The 19,744-nt window shown below is 44.4% G+C and overlaps 1 protein-coding gene across 3 annotated transcripts in view; it reads left to right on the top strand.

The window, feature by feature from the left end:
* Positions 1-10,091: 10,091 nt before the first annotated feature.
* The window catches only part of DENND4C (DENN domain containing 4C), a 170,285-nt gene continuing 160,632 nt past the window's right edge, over positions 10,092-19,744 (top strand). For 2 of the 3 annotated variants that reach the window (XM_090038783.1, XM_090038785.1), the window contains exon 1: positions 10,092-10,220. The gene's annotated coding sequence lies outside the window, so the exon portion shown is untranslated. The remainder of the gene's footprint in view (positions 10,221-19,744) is intronic. The other variant, XM_090038784.1, reaches the window with a different exon arrangement.

The following is a 19,744-nucleotide window of genomic DNA, read 5'->3' on the forward strand; positions in this document are numbered from 1 at the left end:
AGCCATTGTGTTTTATTTTGCCTTTTTTGGCTACAGTAAATCTAGGACGTAGGACTGAGGAACTAACTACAAGTGATTCCTTTTCACCCAATGGGCAAAAAACAGGAGAAGTGAACTGGGTGGGTAGGTGCTGAACTCAGCCCTAACCATCTCTGCTGATGAGATGGGGTAGAAGTAGGACTAGTAAAAGAGGGATTGAAAATTTAGTTTAGCTTCCCAAAGAAAGTACAGATTTTTCTCCTTGTGCAGGACATGCCATTCTTGTTCAATAGTTTGCTGTGGAAGAAATTAATTAACTATTTGATAAGCTGGTAGGGTGGGGTCTCAAAATGAGATGCTGAATTCACATAAGTCATCTTGTTAGGTAAACTTCAGCTCTGGATGACTTCTAGAAAAGACACAATCCATGTTTGTTCCTGGAAGTTTACAGCAGGTTCCTTATCTCTGAGATAAAGATAATCAGCAAGCAAGCAAGAATACTGGGATCTGGTCTCTCTTCTAGCATATATGCATTTACACCAGAAAAGTTTTACTGTATGTTGCAGAGCACTAAGGTGCCTGCTCCTAGAAGAGCAGAAACTGCCTGGGGAGAGCCCAAAGAGACTGGCAGAAGCCCAGGTGCAGGTTACCAGGACAACAGGCTAGCGAGCAAATTAGCCTGCACCTGGTCAGCTGACCAGAAGGGGCAGGGCCCTGGGCCTATATAAACCCCAGGCTAGAACTAGGGAAGGCAGTTCTCTGTTAGTGGCCAAGGAGGAAGGAGCCTTCCTAGAGGAAGTGAAGTCAAGTGGCCCAACTATAAATTCTGCTCTTGGTAATGTTAAGGGGCAGAGCACGCCTTGTGCAGTTTGAGTTATGGTATAGCCTAGGGGCTTGCATTTTTTACTTTTGTTTATAACACTGGTGGTTTGGGTGAGGCTGTTGGGGAAGTAGGAGGCCTCATTGGGGGCCCACTACAGTGTAGGGGCCCTGGTGCCAGAGAGGGTGTGGTGTTTGGGGGGGGTGCATGGGCCCCAGCACCAGAGAGGGCGCAGAGACCAAGACAGAGCTGCAGAGGGCCATGTCTGGGGGGGGGGAGAATGGACAGACACCCCCCCCCCCCGAGGCTTGGGGTGTAGTAAAAGGGTGGTTTGGAGCCACACATAGCCCATAAGGCTAGGGTGTCTTGGCACATCCATTGTGAAATGGGACCCACGGGGGTTCTTGAGGGTCTATCAGGTCTGTGTCCAAGTGGAGTTGAAGGCAGCCTCCCTATTTTTTAAAATTAAATCAAGACATGGCAGGTGAGAATAGAGGGTGCCCATTTGGCTGAATTGGCATGGTCAAGGGTCCTTGGGGATAACATGGCCATCCTTAGGGACCCCATCCCATGACACTGTCTAGTTCTGTACTAAATTTCTCTGGCTTCTGGAAAATATTCCTTTTGCCTGAAGAATGCACTTGGAGGAAAAGGTGATTACAAACAGTCAGCATGGATACACCAAGGGTAAGTCATACCTGACCAACCTGATTGCCTTCTATGATGAGATGACTGGCTCTGTGGCTACAAAGAGACCAGTGGATGTGGTGTACCTTAATTTTTTTTTTGATTTAACAAGGCTTTTGATACAGTCTCCCACAACATTATCGCAGACAAGCTAAAGACGTACCGGCTGCATGAATGGACTGTAAAGTGGATAGAAAACTGGTTGGATCATCAATGGCTTGATGTCTAGTTGGCAGCCAGTATCAAGTGGAGTGCCCCAGAAGTGAGTCCTATGGCTGGTTTTGTTTGATACCTCCACCAGTGACCTGGAAGATGGGATAGAGTGCACCCTCAGCAAGTTTGCAGTTGACACCAAGCTGGGGAGAGTAATAGATAAGATGGAGGATAGAGTTAGGATTCAAGGAGACCTAGACAAATTGGAGGATTGGACCAAAAGAAATAAAAGACCTGGCTAGACAAAGCTTTGTCTGTGGTGATTTTTAGTTGGGAATGGTTGAGCTTTGAGCTGGGGTTTTGACTAGATGACCTCCTGAGGTCTCTTCCAACCTGAATTTACTATGATTCTATAAATGCAAAAGACTGACCAGACAGGTCAACTAAGTAATGACCTGCGGAATACACTGTGGAATGGTAGCAAAAGAACTATTACCACTGTTAGAGCTATTCATAGATATTGCAGTCAGAACAGACCTCAGCAGATCATCAAGTTGGATGCCTTGCCCCAGGCAGGAAAGAGCACTGGTGTCAGATGACCCCGAGCCAGGTGCTTGTCCAGTCTCCTCTTCAAGACTCCCAAGGTAGGGGAGAGCACCACCTCCCTTAGAAGCCCATTCCAGATTCTGGCAACCCTTACCATAAAGAAGTTCTTCCTGATGTCTTACCTGAATCTGCTCTCTGTCAGTTTGTGGCCATTATTTCTAGTTACTCCAGGGTTATCTACATTTTCTAGACCCTCTCAAGGTTATCCACATCCCTCTTGAAGTACAGTGCCCAAAACTGGATGCAGTACTCCAGCTGCAGCCTCACCAGTGCTGCATAGAGGGGAAGTATCACCTCTGGACCTGTTTGTGATGCACCTGCTAATGCAAGATAAAGTGTGGTTAGCTTTACTAATCGCTTCATCACATTGAGAACACATGTTCATCTTGGAGTGAACTATGACTCCGAGATCTCTTTCTGCTACAGTGCTGCTGAAAGGGTCATCCCCCAGCCTGTAAGTGTGTTGGTGATTCCTTCTCCCTAGGTGCAGCACTCTGCATTTGTCCTTGTTGAACTGTACCCTATTCTGTTCTGCCCACTTCTCCAACCTGTCCAGATCTACCTGGATTCATTTCCTTGTCCACTAGTGTGTTTACTTTACCCCATCTTTTGGTGTCATTTGTGAATTTGGACAGTGTTCTCCACACCCTCATCCAAGTCATTGATGAAGACATTGAATAGCACCGGTCCAAGGACCAAACCTTGGGGAACTCCACTGCCCACATCTTTCCAGGTCAATGCCAACCTATCCACCACCACTCTCTGGGTGCATCCCATTAGCCAATTTGCCACCCACCTGACCATGTAATCATCTATATCATAGCTGCTCAGTTTATTTATGAGACTAGGATGAGATACCGTATCAAAGGCCTTCTTAAAATCCAGGTAGATGACATCTACCTTGTGCTCTGCATCTAAGCATTTTGTGACCTAGTCATAAAGTAACAAGGATAGTCAGGCAGGATCTACCTGCTATGAACCCATGCTGGTTGCCCTTCAGCATTATTTTTCATGCTGGACTCCCACAAATGTGATCCTTAATTTTTTTTTCAAAAGTTTTCCCAAGGATACAGGTGAGGCCAACTGGCCTATAGTTACCCAGATTCTCCTTCCTCCCTTCTTCAAAACAGGGACTACATTGGCCCTCTTTTAGTCCTCTGGGACCTGACCTGACCTGAGCAGCATGAGTGCTCAAACAACCATGCCTGTGGTTCTGCTATGACGCTGGCCAATTCCTTCAGCACCCTTGGATGAACATCATCCAGGCCTGCTGACTATAAACACATTCAGCCCCTCCAAGTGTCCCTTCACTAAGTCGGTGCTATCAGTTGGTGGGCTGGTTTCCCTCCTATGCTAGTCTATAATCCATTTGGGAGACTTGTCCCGATCCATGTTCAGGGATATGGAAGCAAAAAACTTATTGAAGAGCTCAGCTTTGTCCCTCCTATGACCAATTGCCCTAATCTGCCCCGTAGGGGTCCTATGTTACACTGCAAATTATGCCCGTTACCTATTATGCCAGTACTTATTGTCCTCGCCTCCAGTAAAATAGCAGAACTACTGTTTTAACACCAAGTTGTTCAAAATTGCTCTGAGCAAGGGGTAAGGCAATGGGGAAATTACATAGCCAATGTCTAGTCTATGCAATGGCTTGCAGTGCTGCTACTACTGGAAGAATTGTCAGTGTGCTAGCAACAGGAGAGATTTAAAAAAAAAAGTCCATTGTAGACACAGCCAGTGAGACCTCCATCAGCATCTCAAGGCCACAAGGCAGTTTACATAGGCCATTTAGTGCTGGCTCTGAGTCTCAGATAAACTGATCCAAACTGTATGAAGTTTAGAGTCCAGAACAGTCCTAATATATGTCAGTAATTGTTTAAAGAACTACTTGTAGATACAGGGAGCAAAGCTCACCTTCAATTACCAAAACACCATCTATATTTATCAAAAGGGCTGGGTGAATTTCACTATCTCAGCCAGAGAGTGTTTATAGAATGCTTCATTATGTCTGCCATTCTGTGCAAGAGAGGATACTGGTTCGTCTACATAATAGTTGATTCATTATATAAGTGGGGAAAATGAAACAAAAGCTAACAACGACGTTAGGAGCAGGGAGGCCCCAGCAAAAACGAGGAACACGGGAGGTTTTATGTGTCTTGTGGCGGTGTTTTCTATAGGCTGTCAGTGCTCCAAAAGCAGTGTACTCAGGAAAGTAACACCACACCTCTCTTTCAGCTACCAGTGGTTCACTTAAGAAGTAGGGCTCTGGAAGCCATGAGCAAACTTTGTAAGCTGAGGAGAGAGTGACTATGACAAGGGATGTTTGAAGGGAAAGGGAGCAAATCTATGGAAAGGAACAGAATATCTTAAAGTTTATAGCCAGAGCTTATGAGGCCTGTTGGGATAATTAAAAATTAAAATTAGCTATTTTAAGTCTACATGGGTAAATACATTTTTTAAAAGGGATCCCATCATGTTTTCTTTCACTTAAATATCTTTGAAGTGTTAATTTGATTCTTTGAGTCACTAATTCCAACATATTCCAGTGTCTGACTCAGTGTATCCAGAATTTTTTAATAAATTTGTTTTTAAAGAAGAGATTTTTCTGATCTCTTGCTGAAATTTATAGGCTCTGTCCAGTGAAGGAGCACCCAAGGGTCTAACCCTGCAAACAATGACACAGAAGAAAAGGTGTAAAAAGGTCCCTGGCTTGCCATTCTTAACGTTTTGAGCACAAATGTGATTATTATTATTTTTTTTTTTCCCTTCCAAGATTACAGCATCCTCAGGGCAGTTCTGTGCCCTGGGCACCAGCACCGCATGGGGCAGTGCTAGTTGCCATGCTGCTGACAGTGTGGCCAGATGCCAGCTGTGGCAGTGGATATTTTTGTGCTCCCTCACAAAGGCAGTACCCAGGATTGCTGCCCTGGTTGCACCCCACTTTCCCTCCACCCACCATATTATGATAAACTACCCAGTGCCCTGCTATAATAGATATCATACAAAATGTTTTTTTCTGCATGCCAAACGCAATAAATCCTAGAAACTGTATTCTAAACTTAAGGTAAGCGTGACACTTAACTAACTTACAGCCAGTCTCTGTGGGATCATAGATAGAGTTTTGGAACTACAAGGAATCTTCTATTTCCATCCTCTATCCCAACATCTGAAGTTTATTATTGCAACATTATAAACAGCTGTACAATAAGATGAAACACTCAGGCTTACTTCTTTGCTGCTCATACAGCTGTTTGAAAGTAAACATGTGGGATCTTCCAGATGCTACGGTGACAGACTGCTTCAAGCAAATTTGGAACACAGTAAAAACTATGCAGCAGGGCTGTCTGGGATCAGTATTCAGTGTGCATCCTTCTTTTCACTTATCTTCCTCACCCGTGGTTTTTTTTTTTTTTTTTTTTGCCCAAATTCCTATGCCATGTGCCAATTTTGGGAAGTAGGGGGTCCTGACACTCTCTTAATAACTAACATGATCCTGGATACAATTATAGGGTTAGTAGAAGAAAGGCTACACATGAAAGGTTGGAATTTGTGATATGTCCTATTAGGTCCATGGTAAAAGGGGAGATCTTGATTCCCTAAGGAACTCAATGGTCATTGCAAAACTCAGCCACTGTAAATCCCCTCATGCTCTAGCTATGGACTGAATTGGACTCAATAGGAGACCACCTCATTTCTTGCAGTGGGTGTACAGACAAGATACTTCTTGAAGTTGCAGTTTTAGCATCATTATGGGATAACAAATTAATATCATGGGTTCCTGACAGTTGGAAGAACCCATCTTTAACAGAATTTTTGTGTTCTTTTATAGGACGCTGAATAGATGATTCTTGTGTAAGATGCTGATTTAGATCATCCTTTCCCACACAGACTGTTAAAGAATGAGGATAGAGTAAGCCAGGGAACTCCATGACATTGCCTCATAATATTTCCAGAAAACCATTCTTTCAGCTGCAAGAACCTAATAAACATGGGGAAAGAAGTTACCTACATGTGGAGGGAAATCCCTTCTAGGTTGTCCCACTTACCTACCTTTCCTCATGGCTAAAACTCCCAAGACTGAACAATGGCCACAGTAAAAGGGTCTTCTCAAAGGGTGAAAACTGTACCTTTAAATAGTGACTCCTTTTTCAACATTTCTGCACTAGTATAGCACTATTGATGTAAAATTACTTAATTTGCATTGGTGTAGCAATAAAATTACATCTGATCAAACAGAGCCCCCTAACCCCTATTAATGAGCACAGGGCGCAAGTTGCAAAGAGGTGGACTACAGGGTTGTAAAGCTGCTAGTAGGGTGGAGGCTTCAGATACAGACCACAAGAAGCAAAGCAGTTAGCCTGTTACTTAGTAAGGAGAAACCCCTGTGCCCCATCAGGGAGGGGGAGCCAGGAAGGGGTGGAATCAGGCAGGGGATTTAAACAACTCCTAGGCTCAGGATAGGCTCAGAGAAGGAGCTCTGAAGGGACTCAGTGTTCCATCAGAGGATGTTTGGTTACTTTGTCAATATTTTTTTGTGTTAGCTGTGAGGTCTGGGGTGGCTTTAGGAAAGGTGGAAGACCACTGAAGATGTCCAGACGGAAAGAGTAGATTGTACTACTGGCTTGAGGACTTCTAGCCCTGTGCATAGGGGGAATGGTGCTGAGGGCCCCAATCCAGTATGTAAGGCCCTAGGGGACTAATCCTGAGTGTGAGGTGGACTAAGTAAGACTCCAGAGGGACAGAGTAGGCCAGACCGAAGAGCCCAGTGATGAGCATGGCAGAATGAAGCATATAAAGGTTCACTCTGGCGGTATGAGAGCAGCTTCCCAAATGTGTAACAACATCAAAGAGTAGCAGGTGAGAGCAAGGGAGGTGACTGTCGGGAGTAACCAGAGTGGGCTAAAAGGTCTTAGTAGGTTGCTAGAGGGCACAAAGTGCTGTGAGGAAACTGAGGCCTGTTACAGAGGATTACAGGGTCAGGCATCAGTCTTGGAATCAGTACAAGTTTGCCAGGGATTTGGCTCAAAACCATTTGTAAATGAACTTATACCGCTATAGCACGGCAAAGTAATAGGAGCAAAAATAAAGTGCAACTCTTAAGTCTCAGGGCACAATGAGAGCCTTTAAATAAAAGTAATGCTTTTGGATTCTAATAACATCCCTTTCTATGTCTGAAGAATTAGTACAAAGACATGTTATATATACAGAAGGGAAAAATACACATGCTGTATTGCACCTGCATAGCTCTTGCTGATGGTGCTTTCTTTCAAGCAGAAAATGCTGCGTATGTTGCTTGATTTTTGGCGAATATGTCTCTGTTATATGATGGTAATATTAACATGTGTGACAAGGCAAAAACAAAATGCCTCCTTTAATGGATGAATGCAGCTTACCTGCCTGATTGTTCTATAAATATTTTCAGTCATGGAAACATTCTGAGCTTGTAGAGCTTTTCCTACAGACTGTAGTAAATGTTTGTGCTGCTGTTAGGTGTGGAGTCAAGAGGACCTGCTAGAACTCTCAGAACCTGGCTACTCCTAAAACTCACCTGGCCTTCTGCAACCAACATGCCTTCAAAGCTGACATCAACCTACCAAATCAAAACATCTCTAGTGGGAACTGCAGGTACTCAGCACCTCTAAAAACAAGCTCACTTTTACTTAAGTGCCCAAGCTTGAAAAAAAAAATTAGCTTAAGCACTTATCTGCACAGAATAGTCACACTATTCTAAGTATACAGGTCCTGATAACATGGCAGAACTTACCTTAGCCCCTAGCGTGGGAGCAGTTGCACCAGTATTAATGTGCTTATCCTAACATAGGTTACGCAACTTGAGTAGGGGATGTAATGCATTTGTGTAGTCAACATCACTCCTATGCATCAGGTAATGGCATGGAGTGTTATTGTATCCATGCTAGTTGAAGAGGTATATGAGAAGCAAGGGCTTTTTTGTGATGTCTTTTACTTGACCAATTGTATAGGTGCAGAAGGTATTAGACAAGTTTTTAGGCACAAAGTAGAAGGAAGTTTGGTCAAGTAAGAACAATCACCAAATCCCCCCCAACATTGTTTATTAGAATAATTTAACAGCAAAGGAAGTTTAGGTTAGATATTAGGAAAAACTTTCTTACTAGGAGTAATAAGGCACTGGAACAAGTTACCCAAGGAGGCTGTGGAATCTACATCCTTAGAGATTTTTAAGACCTACGTAGACATAGCCTTGGCTGGAGTGAGATAATTGGGGCTGGTTCTGCTTTGAGCAGGAGGTTGGACTAGGTGATCTAAGGTCATTCCAATCCTCATTTTCTATGATTCTGTGGTGACTTAACTTTATAACAGTACCCATGCTTCAAGTTTTGCCTATAGCTCACATTCAAAACCTCAATAATTATCTGTGTAGCCATTCAGTGCATAAACTACTTAAGCATGTAGCATCTTTCAGCCTCACTGTCTCTTTTATGTACCTAAGAACTGCCATTTACTGGCTCAGGCAATGGGTCCCATCAAACCCAACACACAGTGGGCCTCTTGGATTTATTTGAGGGCTGGTGGGTGCTGGCCAGAGTGTTGTGCTCCAGATCCATTTTTATTAACCTATGCCCTCACTACACTACCCTTTCCATTTTCTCTTTATCTGTCCCCCGTAATTAGCTGATATGTCGTTAGTAGTCTAGTGTTTTGTGTACTATGCTATTAGTATAGCATAGTATAGTATAAGTATTATATCACATATAATATACAAGTATAGTTTTAGTATTCTAATATTAGCATTGTATTATATAGTATTTTGTGATGGCCCTAAGCCCATAATGTCCTGGCATATCAAATAGCCCCATCTCACACCATGAGCTCCTTGGACTCATTCAAGAGTGGGTGGGGACTGGCTGGAGTGCTCTGCTCAGTGCCTTCCCCCTGTAACACTCACTTTTAAACTTTGGGCAAAGTCCAAACAGTCTAAAAGCCTGAGCCTGCATTGACAATGGAGTTAGCATAATAATGTCAATCCAGAATAGTAAAAGTGTCCAAAATGTGTTCCCCAAACTCTGATAAGTTGTGCACCACTAATTTAAAATGATACACCCTGAAGTACCACAAGCAAAACTTTGTCATATCAAGTAATTATAATAAATCTGCTTATGCGTACCACTGACAGGCTATGTGCCACCGGTGGCACCTGTACCACAGATTGGGAACAGCTGTACTATGGGTTTTTGGTTATAGCTGTATTGGTCTTTTCCTCCCCTTCCCTTCCCTGCTTTACCTTCTGGTTTCCTAATTTCCACCTATTTACATTCTCACTGACATCCTGTCACACTTCCAGCTTCTCTCGTTCCTTGGAGTTCCAGAGCAGCACAGACTCCCTATGCCTGAAGACGGGCATCCGAAAGCTTGCCAAGAACTTTTTTCCAACTATTCAGCTGGTCTAATAAAAGATACCACATCTACCCAAAGAGCCTTGCCTGCAAAATGACTCCAACGAAAAACCTGAAAAATGTTGGTACATGTTGGTCTAAGGCAGCAGTTCCCAAACTCTTGACAGTTTGTGCACCACTAATTTAAAAGGATACAACCTTAAGTACCACCAGCAAATCTTAGTCATGTAAAGTAATTATAATAAATCTCTTAACGCCTACCACTGACAGGTTGTTTGTATACCACTAGCAACACAGGCCTGCAGCATCTGCGTGTGAGGAGCCAGACCTGTAGCGGCCTGCGGCACGGGGCAGGGAAGGATAACCTAGGGGCCACGAGAGTCGCGCACCGCGGCCCTGCCTGCGGCGGAGCAGCCCTGGCTCCTGTGGCGCCGGGCCCTGAAAGCCCCGCCCGGCCACCGCCCCCGGGCCGGGCCGGGCCGGGCCCGGCCCCGCCTCCCGCCGTTCGCGGGGAAGAAGGAACATGGAGTCCACTTCCTCCCCGAGCCGCAGCAGCTGCGGGACTCCCTACTCCTAAGGCGGCTGCGGCGCAGGCAGTGCAGGTGAGCGGCAGCGGAGGGCTGGGGCCGGGGCCGGGCCGGGCGAGCAAGCACCCCCGACCACGCTTGCTTGGATCCCTTCTGCCCCAACCCGGGGCCGGGGCCCGGGCCTCCCTGGTAGGGCTGAGCGCCTGCCCCTGCGTGTGCTGCGGGTACAAGTGGTGAGGGGAGAGCTCTGGGCAGCCCCAGGCCCCTTCCTCCTTGGATTGGTTTTTTGTTTGGTTGCTTTTTTTGTTCCTTTTCTGCCTCCCCGCCCCGGCCCCTCGCCCGCTCAGAACCAGCCCCAGCCAGGCAGGGCAGCTCCCCTTCCCCAAGCAGCCTGAGGCTGGCTCCCCAGTGGCCCCAGGTCTGGCTTTACCCTGCCATTCTCTGTGCTTGGCATGTGCTATAAGGGGGGGGGGGTGACTTATCCCCACCTAGCCCAAGTCAGAGCCTGGTGGGCTCTGGGAGCCAGTCACTACTTACCCCGCAGTGACATAGGGAGAGCACCGAAGCCTCTGACCGATGGATGCTGCAAAAGCCCTGCTTCTGTAGACCAGGTCTAGCCCGTGGGCCACAGGTTGCTTGGCTTACAATGCTAACTTCTATTGCCACTGCAAAAGGTAGACTTTTCCCCTCAAGGTCCTGTCCCCAGGCAGTGGGGTGTAGGTTGCTGGTCTCTGGTTTATAACATTAATCCCTGTTGCCACTGTCAAAGGTGAACATTCCCCTCAAGGTTCAATTCCCAACAGCATTGGAGTTTTAACTTCTGTCAGCTTGTAGCATGACTTTGAAATAGCAATTCTCACTGCTGCAGGATCAAGCTGTTGCAAGCATCTTGGGTCCTGCTGTAGTTCACAGGATCCTTTGATGTGGTAGCTTCTAACAGTATATCTAGGCTACTGTTTCCACCAAGGTACTTTCCAGTGGTTAAATTGTGCTGTAAGCTTCAGGGCCATGTTGTTAACATTTCCCTAGCAAGAGCAGAGCTGGGGTTGTCTTGCTGTGTGTCTGTATGGCACTTCAATACATCTCTGGTGTTGTTGTCTTACCAGGTGAAATGTTGGAATTCTAGTATAGACTTGGCCAAAGTTGGCCAGACTTGTCCTGAGACAACATGGTTGTCTGTTAAAAGTAGTTCTCAGTGCAGTTTTCTTTCTCTTTGCTGCCACATACCCAAAAGATAAGCTAATTTGTTGTTTCGTAAGTGGATCTCTGTGCTTGAAATAACTAGATGGAGACAGGTGCATCAAAATTGCTGCCTTTCCTTGACTCTCAAATCTTTTCCATCAGGTTCAAACGTGTGAACAAACAGATTGTTTGATCTTGTGACCTGTAATTCCATTCAGTGAAATTTCTGGGAGGCTTAGAATAAGTGATTTCTTTCTTTTCTTTCACCTATTATGACAATTTTTACAAAGGTGAAATACTACTATATGCAACTATATGCCTATACATTCTGATGATGACTAGTCACTGAAGCTGCATGTTGGCTTGTGTTTTTTATTTCTTTCCCAGGACACCATTAAGGTACTTTATGCAATAAAAAGACAGAAAGTATATTATAGACTTTACATGATAAACTGTTATTGTCATAAAATAAACCATTAAAGATGGAATGAACCATATGCCAGAACTATTTAGAAAACTCTCTTATTTTACTAAGTTCCACAAACTTTTTTGGTTAAGGAACAATCTGGTGGCAGCTGCCCAGCACACTCTGGAGAAATCTTAAAGCAACAAAGTAGCTTGAACCATGTGATGTTGGAAAAAAATGTGTTGGCTAGGAAAATAAAATCAGTTTCAGTGAGTTATCACAAAATCCTGTGTGTCTTTAAAAATCAAATCCAGGTAATATCTTGACAGTGTCATGACAAATTTGAGGGGTGTAGGTTGTAGCCATGTTGGTCTAAAGACATAGGCAGACAAGGTTCTTTGGGTGAATCTTATATACTTTATTAAACCAACTTAAATAGTTGGAAAAAAATTTTAAGCAAGCTTTCAGCTTTAAAAACCCTTCGTCAGGCTGAGGAAGTTTCTGCAGTTGGTGTGTGCTCTTCCTTGTCTGTCTATGACAAATATGACAAACATTAGGCTATTGTAAATAATTTCCTGATTCCTTTCTGTCTTGCTTGTGGATGTGACGAGTGTAATGTATTATGCCTTGTATGACTATGCCTGAGCTGATCTCTCTCTCTCTCTTTCATATGACTTTTTAGCATGACAGTATTCATACAACATTCATAGATTAATATCTAAATTTGATATCCATTTGTCTGGTTCAGGGGTAGCTTCATGGATTGATTTTAGATTGCCATTAAATGGTCTAATTGGGCAATTGTTCACAATGTGTTGCTCTGTCTGAAAAATTGCACCACGGACTCTCTTTGATCTCCATTTATGGAGTAGGTGTCCACATTTTCCATGAAGTGTCCAGATGTGATTCAGGGAGGACCAAATCTTTCTTGGTGACCCCAGCCAGGATTTGACCTACCGACGATGTATTTCTGCAGCAGGTGATGCAAGAAAAGGAGTTGGAAATCATTTAAGCTATTTTGTCTATTCTATTGTACAAAATTGTTGCTTTGCCTACTAAAATGTGAAAAAAATTCAGATGTCTCAAAAAGTATTCTAAGATATAGGTTAGGCAGCTACTAATTCAAACTTGGCCGTTCAAGTTGTAAGTTGACATCTCATTTCTTAAACTAATAGAATTTGTATAGCAGCTGTGACTGTCTGTCTGTGCTTTGCTTGTTGTGTTTTGGACTAGACTTTTCATGTTTAGTCTCTTGTTTTTGTCTGATTCTGCACCTGTCTTTGCTTTTCCTGTTTTAATCTTTTCTTTCTGATATTATATGTGTAATGACTTTGCTGGTGTTCATCTAAGACTATGTAAGCCCAAGTAAAAATTCCACCACTCAGTTGATAGTTGGTATAGAGAAAGGAAATTAGATTAAAACATTTCCCCAGAGCTATTCATTCATTTGCATCAGATGGTAGAGTTTGCTTTGTATGTATAGATAGATGTAGGCTTGTTAATTGTGGGAAACACCACCAATTCTCCACTACAGAACCACAGGGCAATCTGAATGATACTATTACCAAGAAGAGTATAACCCTGAAGAGGGTGACTTACAGTTAAAAGATCTGTTCCACCTGTATGTGTGTCTAGATTTGTGCTATGGCAACTGTATACACATGGGGCATCCTCTTTCCCCATTCAGTACAGGTTCAGCAGGCTGATAGTCTGTGCATTACCACAGTGGACTAATGTCCATTTTATGCGTGACAGGCTAGCTGGCAGTGGCTTAGCCCAGGGATTTTGAAAGGGTAAAAGATGATTGGAGGACTTGGGATTCCCTTTCCTCACCAATCAGGCCCCAGAGACTCACCCTCCATGTCCCCTGATTGCCTACTTGGGTCACATGGAGGGGGATAAAAGGGCATCACAGCTGACTCAGGAGACTAGTGAGGAACCACAAAGAAGGAGCTTCAAAGAGCTGGGCCAGCAGGGCAGGATCAGTTGCCCCAGAAGCACCTGAAGGAGTAGGACCTTCAGGCAGCAGCTGGACCCTCAACAGTGCGGTGCGTGGCGGGCAGGAGAGGCTGGGCTCCAGGATCCCCTACAAGAGGCTGAGGCTAGCAGGAGAGGGTCCCCAGCTCCAGCAAGGATCCAGCCAGCAACCTGAGAGGTTTCCAGCTCTGCTTCCAACTCCTCCAATAAGAGGCCAGATAGCTTGATGTGAGACTGGGGCTCCTGGAAGGGCAAGACCCCTAGAGTTTGGTATAGTACCAGCATTGGTGGCTGTGTGGTAGAGTTTCTGCCTACTGTGTGGGAGATAAAAGTTGAAGCTCCAGCTGGGTTGACTTGAGGTGAGTGAAGTAACAGGGAGAAACTTGTTGCTGTGGAAAGGGGTTGTTGTGTTTGCCCTGTTTCTCCCCCTCCAGATACCTAGGCCCTATATTCCTTTTTATATTTCACCAACCAGTATTGTTTGTTCTGCTGTCTGTATTTTATATTTTGTTAACCCTGTCTTCTGTCAACTAGATAAATATGCCTTTTATTGTAAGCGTCTAACCTTTGTTGAATCCTGCCCCCTCAGGGCATTCTAGTGTCCCCTATACCCACCTTGTTTATACGGTTATGTTCCCAGTACTGTTCTCTCATTAAAAGGTATATGGTTAAGTCCCCATTGGTGTTCTAGCTCTGCTCTGTAGTGGGAGGAGAGTCCTTACACCTCCCACAGTGCTTGTGCACCTGCTTTGATCCCTTCAACTGGGGAGGGGGTACCTCTTGGAGTACCACCTGGGTTACATATGACTTTATCACTGTGTGGATTGAAAGCATTTGAAATCATGTGAATGGTGGGGGTTGCAGATTGTTTAACTTTGGCCTTTCTGTGTTTTGAATAGTAGCTTTGACAATAAAGGTCTGAGTTTTCAGCAGTTTCATCTCTGAAGACTCAGAAACCTTACTCCTTTATATTTGTCATTCCTATGAGTTTTTAGCTTTTTTGTTATGGTGAACTTGAGTATAGAACTTTCTAGCTATCACAAAGCTGCAAACAAGAGACTTTTTTTTCTCCATTTAGAAAAGCAAGAGCCTTTTAAGGAGGTGGGGAGTGTTTCTCTTCAGAATCCTGCCTGTGCATTGCCAAAATAAAATTCTGCTTGTTATATATCATGCAGATGTTCAGAATATGATCCTGTGGGCTCTGAGCTCCACTGGGCTCTTGAGACAGCCTTATGGGAGCAAAGCAAAGCTCCTTGATCTGTTGGGAGGTAGAAATATGTTCTTTCCCACCCCCAAAATTCTACTGCTGCTGCACAGGAATAGGAGGTCATCCACGGTACAGTGTGCAGCTCTGTGACTCCTGTCCTGTCTCACAGCAGGAATGAAATGGTGAGTAATAATGACACTTGATTCCAAAGTCAAGTACAGATGATTTTTGTTTGAGGCCTTCCCCAAATTTGGAGATGTCACTAAAAACTCAGTGTAAGCCAGCAAGTAACAGTTGCAGTTGTACAGCATAGCTAAGCTTCTGGAAGGCAAACATAAGGTGCCAGTTCAGTGTATGGCTGCCCAGCGTTGGTTATCCTGGTGATTTGAAACAGGATTCTGAAGTTAAGTTTGTTACAGAATACATGCTCACAGTCTTGTCTGTTTGTATTTCCCCTGGGATGTCCTTAATTTAGTCTCCTGTTTTTCAAATTGACTTGCTTATTGCTTTGTATGCTTTGCATTTTACCCAGTGCTGTTTCTCGCCTAGCATTCCCATATACCTGGTGGATTCTGATGCTTTCAGTTCCTTGAAAGCATTAGCAAGCTCTTGATCCTTACCATTTGTTTTGGTGTTCAGTAGTGAGGCGTGAAAGGGTTTAAAAAATGTTGAAGCAGATGATAATCTTTCTTGATTTTAGAATAGGAAACTTGAAGCTGTTGCATGCTGCATCATAAGATAAAGTATGTTTAGACTTGGCTTGGATGTCATTTTAAATAGTGCAGAAGTAAATAGAGTGTTTAATCTCAAACCAGCTGGTTTTAATTGGATTTACTTTGCATTGAGTTGCACTGTGCTTTAAAGCTGGGCTTATTCCCTTTCCTTTCGCCCCATGCGGTGAATCAAGCGTCTTCAACTCTCTCTCTCTCTTTAATGCAATAGTTTTAAATATTGTGTAAATCAGGGATTGACTTGCATATTAAGATGTTTGGCACTGGCAGCAGCAGCTGAGTTTACAATTACAAGGCTGTAACAATTTATTAGAAGCTGCTTTTCCCTTGCAAGCAAAGTGTTGGAGTAGCAAATGAGTTGCAGTTTTGCTACAAAGCCTATTTATGGTCACTTGCCTTCCTGGCAAAAATGGCTGCCATTACACTGACTAGGTCTGGATTTCTCAGTTGTAGTGTCTCCTGTTGCAACTTGTTATAGACCTTTTGTTCATTTTATTAACACAAAAATGCTTAAACTGAAGCGCTGCTTTGGAGAAACTCAGTAGTGCCTTTCTTTCTGGTCTTACTCCTTCTGGCAAGGCTTTATTTTGGGTAACTAACATCAGTAAGGCCCCCTTCTATTTCCTCTTCAGTGGCAGTTTCTCTGTTTGGCTTTTTTCTTTCTATTTTCCTTTGCTCAGCTCCCATACAACCTCTTCAACCAGCCTCTCCAACTACTGCTCTAGCTACTGCTCAGCTGCTGTGCCTAATAAATACCCAGCCTTCTTTGTTATTCATTGGACAGGAAACCAGACACTCTCCCTGATAAGGCTTCTACCTGTGTCAAGTTTTTAGCCAATAAGATATATTTCCACCTTGTCTGTGTAATGTGTAAACTAGTTTTCTGCTGTCGGAATAAGGAGTGATAACTCGTAAATCAGTAAGGTACCTGATTCGCCTAGGGGAAAGTTGCAAGTGTCTCCTTAGATCAAGTAGTTGAGTTTGGGGAGTAAAATGGAATAGAAGGGGGATGTTTAAAACTAATTTATTTACGATAGGAGATGTGCATGCGGGAGAGAACAGGAATACTTCATTGGCCACTGAAAGGCTAATGAAGATCAGTGTATGAAAGGTGAAGTGATTAAAACTAAAGATAACTTGTGGTTGTGCCTAAGGGGATTGCCTGGGCTTGGCAACTAGTCACTGTAGCACTTTGCCCTTTTTATAATGTTATAGATAAAACAGAGAACATGGCAAATAAAAAAAACAAAAACAAAAAACTACATTCTCACCATATCAAGATAAATACTGGTTACCACTAAACTTTACAGAATGCCTTGAAGCTTGTGGGTTGAAACTTCGTATGTTTGTAAGAGTAGGCTATAACAGGAAAACAAGAACAAGATACTGAGTCAGCTTGTTTATCATCACATGGGATAACTGGGGAACCTGGAAACTGGGTTCAGGCTGATCAACCAGCCAATATTGGAAGTGAGAACAGCAGCTTGACCGAACTGGAGGCAAACTTGATGCCTTCACTCCTAATGCTCCAAGTGCTTGACCTGATGTAAAATATGAACCTTTGGAATTTATCTGAACATCACTGTAGAAAAAGTTCATGCTGATATGGATGTAGTTGAACAAACGTTTCCACATCAAGTGCCCTGAATTTCTGTAGACAAAACTTGTAACTTTATACTGTCAGGAAGAATACTAAAGAGGCATGATACCTTTTTATTGGACCAATGATGTAGTTGGGATAAAGTTAGATAAGCTTTGTGTGCACCCGCGTTGCCCCTGTTTTGCATGCGTAGTTGGTCCAATAAAAGATATCCTAAGAAATTCTTGCCTCTTGCATAATTTCTGCACCATCATGGCTACAATATCACTCTTGCACTTCTGAAAATATAAAGAAATGCTGTATTTATTCCAAAAACAAAATTCTTTCAAGGATGTTGGTAGGCTTGAGAAAATGGATGTTCCTTGTACTATCCAAAGACACTTTTTATAAATTTATAACCATGTAGTATTTGGCAATGTCACTAAATGCCTGCTAAAGAAAATAGATCTAAAGCAGGGTCATTAAACTCAAATCAATTGACATGCTACATTCTCTGCCAGCAGTCAAGCGGTTAATGCCATGTGCCTTCTGCCAATTTTTGTTGCCTATGGCAGTGATGTTGATAAATCCAGTGGTGGGAAAAGGGGATGGTGAACTGTGGCAGCATTAATTTCCTGGGTATTGTGTTGGCTGGAAACATGGCTCTGATTTGAGTTCCTGAGATCTCAGCACCTCAGAGATCCTGAGCAGAACTGCCTGTTCTGCTGGCTCTTGCAGGAGGGAACAAACTCAAGTCTCTCATGGCCAGGCCAGACTGTGCTGTGATGATCAGGGATCTGGGTTTTCCATTTGCCATGGGAAAACATGGGTTTTCTCCTTTTTAAAGGAGAAAAAGGCAAGAAATGGTGGGTTTCCCCTTGCAGGCTGGCAGAGTTCCAGCCTGCAAGGGGCTGGAGGCAGAAGAAGGCCGGGGACACCACGTGCACTTGACAGCCAGGCAATGTGGAGAACACCTGCAGTTCCCTGCAGATGAGTCTAATGGGCAGGGGGAGGGATGGGGGAGAGCAGATTGAGGCTTCCAGGGTGAGGGAGGGAGTGGGGCAGGGCTGGAGCTGGGGGTGCTGACCAGCTGGAGCTGTGCATGGGGTCGGGGTGAGAATGTGCAGCAGCAGGGCCTGGCCGGGGGAGTGGAGTGGAATGGAACCACAATCAGCTAATTGGGGGTGGGGGGAGGGCTAGATTGGGAGTAAGGGGTGCTGGTGGGGGGAGGAGGCTGTGGTTTGGGAATGGGGGGGCAACTGCACAATAACTTTTTAATGCTGTGCACACAGTAGTGTACCAACAGGGTGGGGGGGTGGTGGTGTACAGGGCCATGGGCACTGGCCTGGGGGGGGTGCACCCAGCGCTGTAGCAAGGAGGCACCAATGCTCCCCCCCGCTGGCTTTGCATCCAGCTGCTTGCCACTCACTTCAACCTGGCCACGGGCTGCTGCAGGAAAGGGGAGGGATGGGCCAGGGCCTATCATGGGGGGTGGGGGGTGGGCAAGAGGGCCATTTGGCCTGGGCCTCTCATTCACAGAGGGCCTCAAATTTAGACTTCTGACATACAGACACAGAGAGACACTGACAGGATTGAAAGAAGATGTTCATCACACAACTTTAAACTTGTGTCCTGTTACCAGGCCATACTGCCTGTAGTGCACTATGAATTAATGTTTTTTTAATATACTGGGAGCCTCAAAAAATGGAAGTGGCCTGGGCCTCTCTCAGCCTCTGAGAGGGCCTGGGATGGGCAGACTGAGATACCCTCAAACTCCCAGCCAGGATTGCTCAAGGATCATTAAACCTTAGAGGGAAACACTGGCCCTAGTCCTCTCTAACAACTCTGTTCCCCCTCTCACCAGAAGGGAGAGGTAGAGAGGACTGGAGCTGAAGAAGCAGGCACCAATGGCAGCAGGCTCTGAGGGCTAGAGCAGCCAGGGCTGGGAGTGGGACTCAGAGGCTGCTCAGTATGCAGGCTGTCATCCAGACTGCAGACTGTCTACCTGGCACTCGCTCCCTTTCCTGTGGAAGAGCACAGGGAGACTAGAGCAATGTGAGATTCTGGAGGACCTGTGTGTCCCCTTCCCCCATAGAGATGTAACAAAAAGTAAGCCACTTCAGAATAGTGCCTCATTTAAAGAGGTATTGTTTTGCAGTTTTTTAGCTGTTTCTGGAATGTTTCATATGGCATGTACTTTTTTGTACAGCTGGCTCATGAAATGGTTCAGTTGTTACTTCTGTCCACACCCTATGAGTGGTTTACTGGTATATAACTGACCTTAGTATTTGTATTGAAAATAGTTTAGAACTATTTGCTCATTGTCTTTTATCAGCTGGGTGTCAGCAATACTAGGCAAGAGAGCCTGTCTTGGGAAAACATTAACTTCAGCAATATGTTCTGAGTGGGTGAATGGCTATAGCTATTCAGTATATCTATTGTACTACAATATTGGTCATACAATATACAAAAACCCAATATGCTGTTGGGTTTTTTTGCAACAAGAGCACATTGTTG

This window comes from Crocodylus siamensis, chromosome 3, assembly GCF_052110815.1.
Source record: "Crocodylus siamensis isolate JL-2025a chromosome 3, ASM5211081v1, whole genome shotgun sequence".
Taxonomy (NCBI): Eukaryota; Metazoa; Chordata; order Crocodylia; family Crocodylidae; genus Crocodylus; species Crocodylus siamensis.